At 39.6% G+C, this 11,895-nt stretch overlaps 1 pseudogene; it reads right to left on the bottom strand.

Annotated features, from left to right (window-relative positions):
* Positions 1-2,718: 2,718 nt before the first annotated feature.
* Gm23185 lies at positions 2,719-2,803 on the bottom strand (annotated as a pseudogene).
* Positions 2,804-11,895: the final 9,092 nt, after the last annotated feature.

Here is an 11,895-nt window from a genome sequence, read left to right on the forward strand (position 1 = left end):
AGACAGAGAATCACACACACACACACACACACACACACACACACACACACACACAGAGAGAGAGAGAGAGAGAGAGAGAGAGACAGAGAGAGAGAGAGAGAGAGACAGAGAGACAGAGAGACAGAGAGACAGAAAGAGAGACAGAGAGAGGATAGATAGAGAAAGCTAGAGAGAAAAGGAGTAAGAGGGAAAGAGGAGAGGAGAAGACAAAGAAAGGAGAGAGGAGAGAAGACAAAGAGAGGGGAGAGAGAGTGAGAGAGAGAAGAGTACGAGGGAGACAAGAGAGTAAGTAAGAAAGTGAGGTGGGGCTGAACGCCCCTTTTCATGGTCTTTACTGTTGTTAGATAACTGGGGAGGAGTTTAGCCTGAAGGTCAGAAGCTTGGGCCATTGCCTACCTGACGACTGACCATGCTTCTCTTGTGGGGGCTGAGGGAGGCAGTAACTTAGGCAGGGGCTCGAGTTCCAGGAGCATGAGGGAACACCTACCTAGTCATGAAGGTGAATTATCACCGCCAGGGTTCAGACCTCAGCTCAACTGGATACCAGCCTGCAATTTCCCACAATTAATGATGTTCTGTTATGCTTGCAGACAGGAATATAGCATAACTGTCTTCTGAATGGCTTCATTATGTAGCATATAAAAACTGATGTAGAGACCCACAGCCAAGTGGAGCTCTGGGAGACTTGTGGAAGATTGGGGGATAGAATTGAAGGAACTGGAGAAGTTGAGGATACCACAGGAAGACCTGCAGAATTAAATAACCGGGGCCAGTGGGGGCTGGGCCTACGGCGTCTGCACATTTGTAGTAGATATGCAGCTTATTCTTCATCTGAGTCCCCTAACAATTGGAGTGGAGGCTGTCTTAGACTCTTTTGCCTGCCATTGGATTTCCTTCCCCTAACTGAACTGCCTGATTCAGCATCAGCAGGATATGTTTAGTCCTGCTGCAAATAGATGTCCTAGGGTGGGGAGCTTCCCCTTTTCTGAGAAGGGGAGATGTAATGGGGGAAGTGATTTGTAAGGGTGAGACCAGTAAGAGAGAAGAGGTGGCTGCCATAGGGATTTAAGGTGAACATATAAATACATTATTGAAGAAAAAAGTACAATAAATTGACACATATGAAACCTATTCTTCAGTTTAATGTTAATAAATACAAATGCATATTTTAACTGAAATGTATTCATTAGTTGAAAAGTAGTGTTAACTCAGTGAAATCTATACAGATGATATTCACTGTGAGAATGACACAATTAGACATAAGAATCACAGCTTTTTTTTTTATTAGATACTTTCTTTACATTTCAAATGTTATCCCCTATCCTAGTTTGCCCTCCAAAAATCCCTTATCCCCTCCTACCTGCCCTGCTCCCCAACCCACCCACTCCCATTCCTGGGCCTTACATTCCCCTATACTGGGGCATAGAACATTCACAGGACCTAGGGCCTCTCCTCCCATTGATGACCAATTAGGCCATCCTCTGCTACATATGCAGCTAGAACCACAAGGCTCACCATATATTTTCTTTGATTGGTGGTTTAGGCCCAAGGAGCTCTGGGGGTACTGGTTAGTTCATATTTATGTTCCTCCTATGGGGCTACAAACTCCTTCAGCTCCTTGGATACTTTCTCTAGCCCCTTCATTGGGGACCCTGTGTGCCATCCAATGGAAGACTGTGAGCATTCACTTCTGTATTTGCCAGGTACTGGCAGAGCCTCTAGGAAACAGCTCTATCAGGGTCCTGTCAGCAAGCTCTTGGTGGCATCTGCCATGGTGTCTGGGTTTGGTGGTTGTATATGGGATGGATCCCCAAGTGGGGCAGTCTCTGGGTGGTCATTCCTTCAGTCTCTGCTCCAAACTTTGTCTTTGTAACTCCTTCCATGGTTTTTTTGTTCCCCCTTCTAAGAAGGATTCTAGCTTCTGGGCTAATATCCACTTATCAGTAAGTGCATATCATGTGTGCTATTTTGTGACTGGGTTGCCTCACTTAGGATGATATCCTCCAGATGCATCCATTTGTCTAAGAACTTCATAAATTCATTGTTTTTAATAGTTGCATAGTAATCCATTGTGTAAATGTACCACATTTTCTGTATCTATTCCTCTGTTCAGGGACATCTGGGTTCTTTCCAGCTTCTGGCTATTGTAAATAAGGCTGCTATGAACATAGAGGAGCAGGTGTCCTTATTACAAGTTGGAGCAACTTCTGTGGATATACTGAGGAGTATAATTGCTGGATCTTCCAAGAACTATGTCCAATTTTTTGAGGAACTGCCAAACTGATTTCCAGAGTGGTTGAACCAGCTTCCAGTCCCACCAGCAATGGAGGAATATTCCTCTTTCTCCACATCCTTGCCAGCATCTGCTGTCACCTGAGTTTTTTATTTTAGCCATTCTGACTGGTGTGAGGTGGAATTTTAAGGTTGTTTTGATTTGCATTTCCCTGATGATTTAACATTTTTTTGTTTACATTTTGATGTTTAACATTTTTTGGGGGATGCTTCTCTGCCATTCAGTATTCCTCAGTTGAGAATTCTTTCTTTAGCTCTGTACCCCATTTTTAAAAGGGTTATTTGGTTTTCTGGAGTCCAACTTCTTGAGTTCTTTATATATATTGGATATTAGCCCCCTGTTGGATTTAGGATTGATAAAGATCTTTTTCCAATGTGTTGGTCACCATTCTCCCTCTCTCCCCCCCCCTCTCTCTCCTCTCTCTCTCAAATATGGAATGCCTCACGAACTTGCATGTCATCCTTGTGCAGGGGCCATGCTAATCTCTGTATTGTTGCAATGTTTGGTTTTTTTGTTTTGTTTTGTTTTGTTTTGTTTTTGTTTTTGTTTTGTTTTGTTTTGTTTTGTATATGTGCTGCCAAAGGGAACACACCATTTTGTCTTATTGACAGTGTCCTTTGCCTTACAGAAGCTTTGTAATTTTATGAGGTCCCATTTGTCGACTCGATCTTACAGCAGAAGTCATTGCTGTTCGGTTCAGGAAACTTTCTTCTGTGTCCATATCTCTGAGGCTCTTCCCTACTTTCTCCTCTATAAGTTTCAGTGTCTCTGGTTTTATGTGGAGTTCCTTGGTCCACTTAGACCTTGAGCTTTGTACAAGGAGATAAGAATGGATCAATTCGCATTCTTTTACATGCTAAGCACCATTTGTTGAAGATGCTGTCTTTTTTCCACTGGATGGTTTTAGCTCCTTAGTCAAAGATCAAGTCACCATAGGTATGTGGGTTCATTCCTGGGTCTTTAATTCTATTCCATTGATCAACCTGTCTGTCATTGTTCCAGTACCGTGCAGTTTTTTATCTCAATTGCTCTGTAGCTTGAGGTTGGCATGGTGATTCTACCAGAGGTTCTTTTTTGTTGAGAAGAGTTTTTGTTATCCTAGGTTTTTGTTGTTCCAGATGAATTTGCAAATTGACCTTTCTAATTTGGTGAAGAATTGAGTTTAAATTTTGATGAAAATTGCATTGAGTCTGTAGACTGCTTTTGGCAAAATAGCCATTTTGACTCTATTAATCCTGCCAATCCATGAGTATGGAAGGTCTTTCCATCTTCCGAGATCTTCTTTGATTTCTTTCTTCAGAGACTTGAAGTTCTTATTATACAGATCTTTCCCTACCTTAGTTAGAGTCACACCCAGGTATTTTATATTATTTGTGACTATTTTGGAGGGTGTTGTTTCCCTAATTTCTTTCTCAGTATGTTTATCCTTTGTGTAGAGAAAGGCCACTGATTTGTTTGAGTTAATTTTATATCCAGGTACTTCACTGAAGTTGTTTATTAGGTTTAGGAGTTCTCTGGTGTAATTTTGGGGATCACTTATATATACTATCATATCATCTGCAAATAGTGATATTTTGACTTATAAATTTCCAGTTTGTATCCCCTTGATATCCTATTGTTGTCTAATTGCTCTGCCTAGGACTTCAAGTATTATATTGCATAGGTAGGGAAAGAGTGAGCAGTCTTGTCTAGTCCCTGATTTTAGTGGGATTGCCTCAAGTTTCTCTTTAATTAGTTTGATGTTGGTTATTAGATTGCTGTATGTTGCTTTTCTTATGTTTAGGTATGGGCTTTGAATTCCTGATCTTTCCAAGACTTTTATCATGAAGGGTTGTTGGATTTTGTCTAATGTTTCTCAGATCTAAAGAGGTGACCATGTGGTTTTTATCTTTGAGTTTGTTTATATAGTGGATTACAATGATGGATTTCCATATATTGAACCATCCTTACATCCCTGAAATGAAGCCTACTTGATCATGACAGATGATCGTTTTGATGTGTTCTTAGATTCAATTTGAGAGAATTTTATTGAGTATTTTTGCATCTCTATTCATAAGGGAATTGGTTTAAAGTTTTATTTATTTGTGCGACTTTGTGTGGTTTAGTTATCTGAGTAAATGTGGCTTCATAGAACAAACTGGGTAGAGTATATTGTTTCTATTTTGTGAAATAGTTTGAGGAGTATTGAAATTATGTCCTCTTTGAAGTTCTGGTAGTACTCTGCACTAAACCCATCTGGTCCTGGGCTTTTTTGTTTGGGAGACTATTAATGACTGGTTCTTTTTCTTTAGGGGATATGGGACAGTTTAGGTCATTCGTTTGATCCTGATTTAACTTTGGTACCAGGTATCTGTCTAGAAAATTGTCTATTTCATCCAGGTTTTCCAGTTTTTTGAATATAGGCTTTTTTAGTAGTATTTGACTACTTTTTGGATCTCCTCACATTCTGTTACAATATCTCTCTTTTCATTTCTGATTTTGTTAATTAGGATACTGTTCCTGTGCCGTCTAGTGAGTCTGGCAGGGTTTTAGCTATCTGGTTGATTTTCTCAATGAAGCGCTCCTTGTTTGACTGATTCTTTTTTTTTTTTTTTTTTAATATTTATTTGGTCAAAGTTTCAAAAGTAAATCAGCATATCTTTGAGTAACTTTTTGAAACCTTTTTTTTTTGGCCTGTTTTTTTTAAATTATGTATTTTCCTCAATTACATTTCTAATGCTATCCCAAAAGTCCCCAATTCCCTCCCCCCCACTCCCCTACCCACCCATTCGCCCTTTTTGTCACTGGCATTCCCCTGTACTGGGGCATATAAAGTTTGCCTGTCCAATGGGACTCTTTCCAGTGATGGCCGACTAGGCCATCTTTTGATACATATGCAGCTAGAGTCAAGAGCTCCGGGGTACTGGTTAGTTCATATTGCTGTGCCACCTATAGGGTTGCAGTTCCCTTTAGCTCCTTGGGTACTTTCTCTAGCTCCTCCATTGGGAGCCCTGTGATCCATCCATTAGCTGACTGTGAGCATCCACTTCTGTGTTTGCTAGGCCCCGGCATAGTCTCACAAGAGACAGCTATATCTGGGTCCTTTCAGCAAATGCTTGCTAGTGTATGCGATGGTGTCATCGTTTGGAGGCTAATTATGGGATGGATCCCTGGATATGGCAGTCTCTAGATGGTCCATCCTTTTGTCTCAGGTCCAAACTTTGTCTCTGTAACTCCTTCCATGGGTGATTGTTTCCAATTCTAAGAAGGGGCAAAGTGTCCACACTTTGGTCTTTTTTCTGCTTCAGTTTCATGTGTTTTGCAAATTGTACCTTATATCTCGCTATACTAAGTTTCTGGGCTAATATCCACTTATCAGTGAGTACATATCATTTGAGTTCTTTTGTGATTGTGTTACCTCACTCAGGATGATGCCCTCCAGGTCCAACCATTTGCCTAGGAATTTCATAAATTCATTCTTTTTAATAGCTGAGTAGTACTCCATTGTGTAAATGTACCACATTTTTTGTATCCATTCCTCTGTTGAGGGGCATCTGGGATCTTTCCAGCTTCTGGCTATTATAAATAAGGCTGCTATGAACATAGTGGAGCATGTGTCCTTTTTACCGGTTGGGACATCTTCTGGATATATGCCCAGGAGAGGTATTGCTGGATCCTCCAGTAGTACTATGTCCAATTTTCTGAGGAACCGCCAGACTGATTTCCAGAGTAGTTGTACAAGCTTGCAATCCCACCAACAATTAAAGAGTGTTCCTCTTTCTCCACATCCTCACCAGCATCTGCTGTCCCCTGAATTTTTGATCTTAGCCATTCTAACTGGTGTGAGATGGAATCTCAGGGTTGTTTTGATTTGCATTTCTCTGATGATTAAGGATGCTGAGCATTTTTTCATGTCCTTCTTAGCTATTCAGTATTCCTCAGGTGAGAATTCTTTGTTTAGCTGTGAGCCCCATTTTTTAATGGGGTTATTTGATTTTCTGGAGTCCACCTTCTTGAGTTCTTTATATATATTGGAAAATAGTCTCCTATCTGATTTTGGATAGGCAACGATCTTTTCCCAATCCTTTGGAGGCCTTTTTGTCTTATTGACGGTGCCTTTTCCTTGCAGAAGCTTTGCAGTTTCATGAGGTCCCATTTGTGAATTCTGGATCTTACAGCACAAGCCATTGCTGTTCTATTCAGGAATTTTTCCCCTATGCCCATGTCTTTGAGGCATTTCCCCACTTTTTCCTCTATAAGGTTCAGTGTCTCTGGTTCCTTGATCCACTTAGATTTGACCTTAGTACAAGGAGATAGGAATGGATCAATTTGCATTCTTCTACATGATAACCACCAGTTGTACCACCACCATTTGTTGAAAATGCTGTCTTTCTTCCACTGGATGGTTTTAGCTCCCTTGTCGAAGATCAAGTGACCATAGGTGTGTGGGTTCATTTCTGGGTCTTCAATTGTATTCCATTGGTCTACTTCTCTGTCACTATACCAGTACCATGCAGTTTTTATCACAATTTCTCTGTAGTAAAGCTTTAGGTCAGGCATGGTGATTCCACCAGAGGTTCTTTTATCCTTGAGAAGAGTTTTTGCTATCCTAGGTTTTTTTGTTATTCCAGATGAATTTGCAGATTGCTCTTTCTAATTCGTTGAAGAATTGAGTTGGAATTTTGATGGAGATTGCATTGAATCTGTAGATTGCTTTTGGCAAGATAGCCATTTTTACAGTGTTTATCCTGCCAATCCATGAGCATGGGAGATCTTTCCATATTCTGAGATCTTCTTTAATTTCTTTCTTCAGAGACTTGAGGTTCTTATCATACAAATCTTTCACTTCCTTAGTTAGAGTCATGCCATGATATTTTATATTATTTGTGACTATTGAAAAGGGTGTTGTTTCCCTAATTTCTTTCTCAGCCTGTTTATCCTTTGTGTAGAGAAAGGCCATTGACTTGTTTGAGTTAAATTTATATCCAGCTACTTCACCGAAGCTGTTTATCAGGTTTAAGATTTTTCTGGTGGAATTTTTAGGGTCACTTCTATATACTATCATATCATTTGCAAAAAGTGACATTTTGACTTCATTTTTTCCAATTTGTATCCACTTGATCTCCTTTTGTTGTTGAATTGCTCTGGCTAGGACTTCAAGTACTATATTGAAGAGGTAGGGAGAAAGTGGGTAGCCTTGTCTAATCCCTGATTTTAGTGGGATTGCTTCCAGCTTCTCACCACTTACATTGATGTTGGCTACTGGTTTGTTGTAGATTGCTTTTATCATGTTTAGGTATATGCCTTGAACTCCTGATTTTTCAAAGACTTTTATCATGAATGAGTGTTGTATCTTGTCAAATGCTTTCTCCGCATCTAAGGAGATGATAATGTGGTTTTTGTCTTTGAGCTTGTTTATATAATGGATTATGTTGATGGATTTCCATGTATTAAACCATCCCTGCATCCCTGGAATACAACCTACTTGGTCAGGATGGATGTTTGATTTAATGTGTTCTTGGATTCAGTTAGCGAGAATTTTATTGAGTATTTTTGCATCAATATTCATAAGGGAAATTGTTCTGAAATTCTCTATCTTTGTTGGATCTTTCTGTGGTTTAGGTATCAGAGTAATTGTGGCTTCATAGAATGAGTTGGGTAGAGTACCTTCTACTTCTATTTTGTGGAATAGTTTGTGCAGAACTGGAATTAAATCTTCTTTGAAATTCTGATAGAACTCTGCACTAAACTCATCTGGTCCTGGGCTTTTTTTTTTTTTTTTTTTTTTTTTTTGGCTTGGAGATTATTAATGACTGCTTCTTTTTCTTTAGGGGCTATGGGACTGTTTAGATCGTTAACTTGATCCTGATTTAACTTTGGTACCTGGTATCTGTCTAGAAATTTGTCCATTTCGTCCAGGTTTTCCAGTTTTGTTGAGTATATCCTTTTGTAGAAGGATCTGATGGTGTTTTGGATTTCTTCAGGATCTGAATTTATGTCTCCCTTTTCATTTCTGATTTTGTTAATTAGGATGCTGTCTCTGTGCCCTCTAGTGAGTGTAGCTAAGGGTTTATCTATCTTGTAGATTTTCTCAAAGAACCAAATCCTCATTTGGTTAATTCTTTGAATAATTCTTCTTGTTTCCACTTGGTTGATTTCGCCCCTGAGTTTGATTATTTCCTGCTGTCTACTCTTCTTGGGTGAATTGTCTTCCTTTTTTTCTAGAGCATTTAGATGTGTTGTTAAGCTCCTAGTGTGTGCCCTCTCTAGTTTCTTTTTTGAGGCACTCAGAGCTATGAGTTTCCCTCTTAGAAATGCTTTTACTGTATCCCTTAGGTTTGGGTATGTTGTGGCTTCATTTTCATTAAACTCTAAAAAGTCTTTAATTTCTTTCTTTATTCCTTCCTTGACCAAGGTATAATTGAGAAGAGTGTTGTTCAGTTTCCACGTGAATGTTGGCTTTCCATTATTATGTTGTTATTGAACATCAGCCTTAGTCCATGGTGGTCAGATAGGCTGTATGGGACAATTTCAATATTTTTGTATCTGTTGAGGCCTCTTTTGTGACCAATTACATGGTCAATTTTGGAGAAGGTCCCATGAGGAGCTGAGAAGAAGGTATATCCTTTTGTTTTAGGATAAAATGTTCTGTAGATAGCTGTTAAGTCCATTTGTTTCATAACTTCTGTTAGTTTCACTCTGTCCCTGTTTAGTTTCTGTTTCCATGATCTGTCCATTGATGAAAGTGGTGTGTTGAAGTCTCCCACTATTATTGTGTGAGGTGCAATGTGTGCTTTGAGCTTTACTAAAGTGTCTTTAATGAATGTGGCTGCCCTTGTATTTGGAGCATTCAGAATTGAGAGTTCCTCTTGGAGGATTTTACCTTTGATGAGTATGAAGTGTCTCTCCTTGTCTTTTTTGATAACTTTGGGTTGGAAGTTGATTTTATTCGATATCATAATGGCTTCTCCAGCTTGTTTCTTCAGACCATTTGCTTGGAAAATTGTTTTCCAGCCTTTCACTCTGAGGTAGTATCTGTCTTTTTCCCTGAGATGGGTTTCCTGTAAGCAGCAGAATGTTGGGTCCTGTTTGTGTAGCCAGTCTGTTAGTCTATGTCTTTTTATTGGGGAATTTAGTCCATTGATATTAAGAGATATTAAGGAAAAGTAATTTTTGCTTCCTTTTATTTTTGTTTGTTAGAGTTGGCATTCTGTTCTTGTGGCTGTCTTCTTTTTGGTTTGTTGAGGGATTACTTTCTTGCTTTTTCTAGGTAGTGATTTCTGTCCTTGTATTTTATTTTTTCTGTTATTGTCCTTTGAAGGGCTGGATTCGTGGAAAGATAATGTGTGAATTTGGTTTTGTTGTGGAATACTTTGGTTTCTCCATCTATGGTAATTGAGAGTTTGGCCGGGCATAGTAGCCTGGGATGGCATTTGTGTTCTCTTCATGTCTGTATAACATCTGTCCAGGCTCTTCTGGCTTTCATAGTCTCTGGTGAAAAGTTTGATGTAATTCTGATTGGCCTGCCTTTATATTTTACTTGACCTTTTTCCCTTACTGCTTTTAATATTCTCTCTTTATTTAGTGCATTTGTTGTTCTGATTACTATGTGTCTGGAGGAATTTCTTTTCTGGTCCAGTCTATTTGGAATTCTGTAGGCTTCTTTTATGTTCATGGGCATGTCATTCTTTAGGTTTGGGAAGTTTTCTTCTATAATTTTGTTGAAGCTATTTGCTGGCCCTTTAAGTTGAAAATCTTCATTCTCATCAACTCCTACTATCCTTAGGTTTTGTGTTTTTTTTTTTTTTTCATTGTGTCCTGGATTTCCTGGATGGTTTGAGTTCAGATCTTTTTGCATTTTGTGTTTTCTTTGATTGTTGTGCCGATGTTCACTATGGAATCTTCTGCACCTGAGATTCTCTCTTCCATCTCTTGTATTCTGTTGCTGATGCTCGCATCTATGGTTCCAGATTTCTTTCCTAGTGTTTATATCTCCAGCATTGCCTCACTTTGGGATTTCTTTATTGTGTCTACTTCCCTTTTTATGTCTTGGATGCTTTTATTCAATTCCATCACCTGTTTTGTCGTGTTTTTCTACAATTCTTTAAGGAATTTTTGTGTTTCCTCTTTAAGGTCTTCTACCTGTTTAGCTGTGTTCTCCTGTATTTCTTTAAGTGAGTTATTAAAGTCCTTCTTATTGTCCACTACCATCATCTTGAGATATGCTTTTAAATCCGGGTCTTGCTTTTCTGGTGTGTTGGGTTGCCCAGGACTAGGTGGGGTGGGAGTGCTGCGTTCTGATGATGGTGAGTGGTCTTGATTTCTGTTAGTAGGATTCTTACGTTTTCCTTTCACCACCTGGTAGTCTTTGAGGCTAGTTGTTATAGTTGTCTCTGGTTAGAGCTTTTTCCTCAGGTGACTCTGTTAGCCTCTATCAGCAGACCTGGGAGACTAGCTCTTTCCTTAGTTTCAGTGGTCAGAGTATTCTCTGCAGGCAAGCTCTCTTCTTGCAGGGAAGGTGCCCAGATATCTGCTATTTGGACCGCCTCCTGGCAGAAGTTGTGTTCCACTCACCAGATGTTTTTTTTTTTTAATATTTTTTATTACATATTTTCCTCAATTACATTTCCAATGCTATCCCAAAAGTCCCCCATAACCCCCCCACTTCCCTACCCACCCATTCCCATTTTTTGTTTGGCCCTGGTGTTCCCCTGTACTGGGACATATACAGTTTGCGTGTCCAATGGGCCTCTCTTTCCAGTGATGGCCTACTAGGCCATCTTTTGATACATATGCAGCTAGAGTCAAGAGCTCCAGGGTACTGGTTAGTTCATAATGTTGGATCCCGTGGAGGGTGTTGTGAGGACCTTGGGGGTGCCCGGAAACTCCCCGCACAAAGCACCCCGGTGTTGGAGTGGACTGGAAGGTACTTGTGCCCCTGTTCACACTGGGTTATCTGCTTCCCTAGTTAATGCTGTCTCAGGTCCCATGCAATTGGATTGGAGCAGATGGTGTGTTCCACTCACCAGAGGTCTTAGGATTCCGTTGGAGTTCCTGTGTGGGTCCTTGCGGGTGTCCGGAGACTCTGCGGGCAAGGCAACCCTGTGCTGGAGTGGACCGGAAGGCCTGAATTGGATTATTTACTGCTGTCTACTCCTCTTGTGTGAACTTTCTTTTGATCTAGAGCTTTTAGGTGTTCTGTAAAGCTGCTAGTGTACTCTTTCTCCATTTTCTTTTTGGAGGCACTCAAGAGCTAAGAGTTTTCCTCTTAGGCCTGCTTTCATTTTGTCTCATAAATTTGGGTATATTGTGGCTTAATTTTCATTAATCTCTAAAGTCTTTAATTTCTTTCTTTATTTCTTTCTTGACCAAGTTATAATTGAGTAGAGTGTTGTTCAGTTTCCACGTGTATGTGGGATTTCTATTATTTATGTTGTTTTTAAAGTTCAGCCTTAGTTCATTATTATCTGATACTATGCATGGGATTATGTCTATATTTTTGTATGTGTTGAGGTTTGTTTTGTGACCAATTATATGGTCAATTTTGGGGAAGGTAACTTGAGGTCCTGAGAAGAAAGTATATCCTTTTGTTTTATGATGAAATGTTCTATGGATATCTGTTA

This window comes from Mus musculus, chromosome 15, assembly GCF_000001635.26.
Source record: "Mus musculus strain C57BL/6J chromosome 15, GRCm38.p6 C57BL/6J".
NCBI lineage: Eukaryota > Metazoa > Chordata > Mammalia > Rodentia > Muridae > Mus > Mus musculus.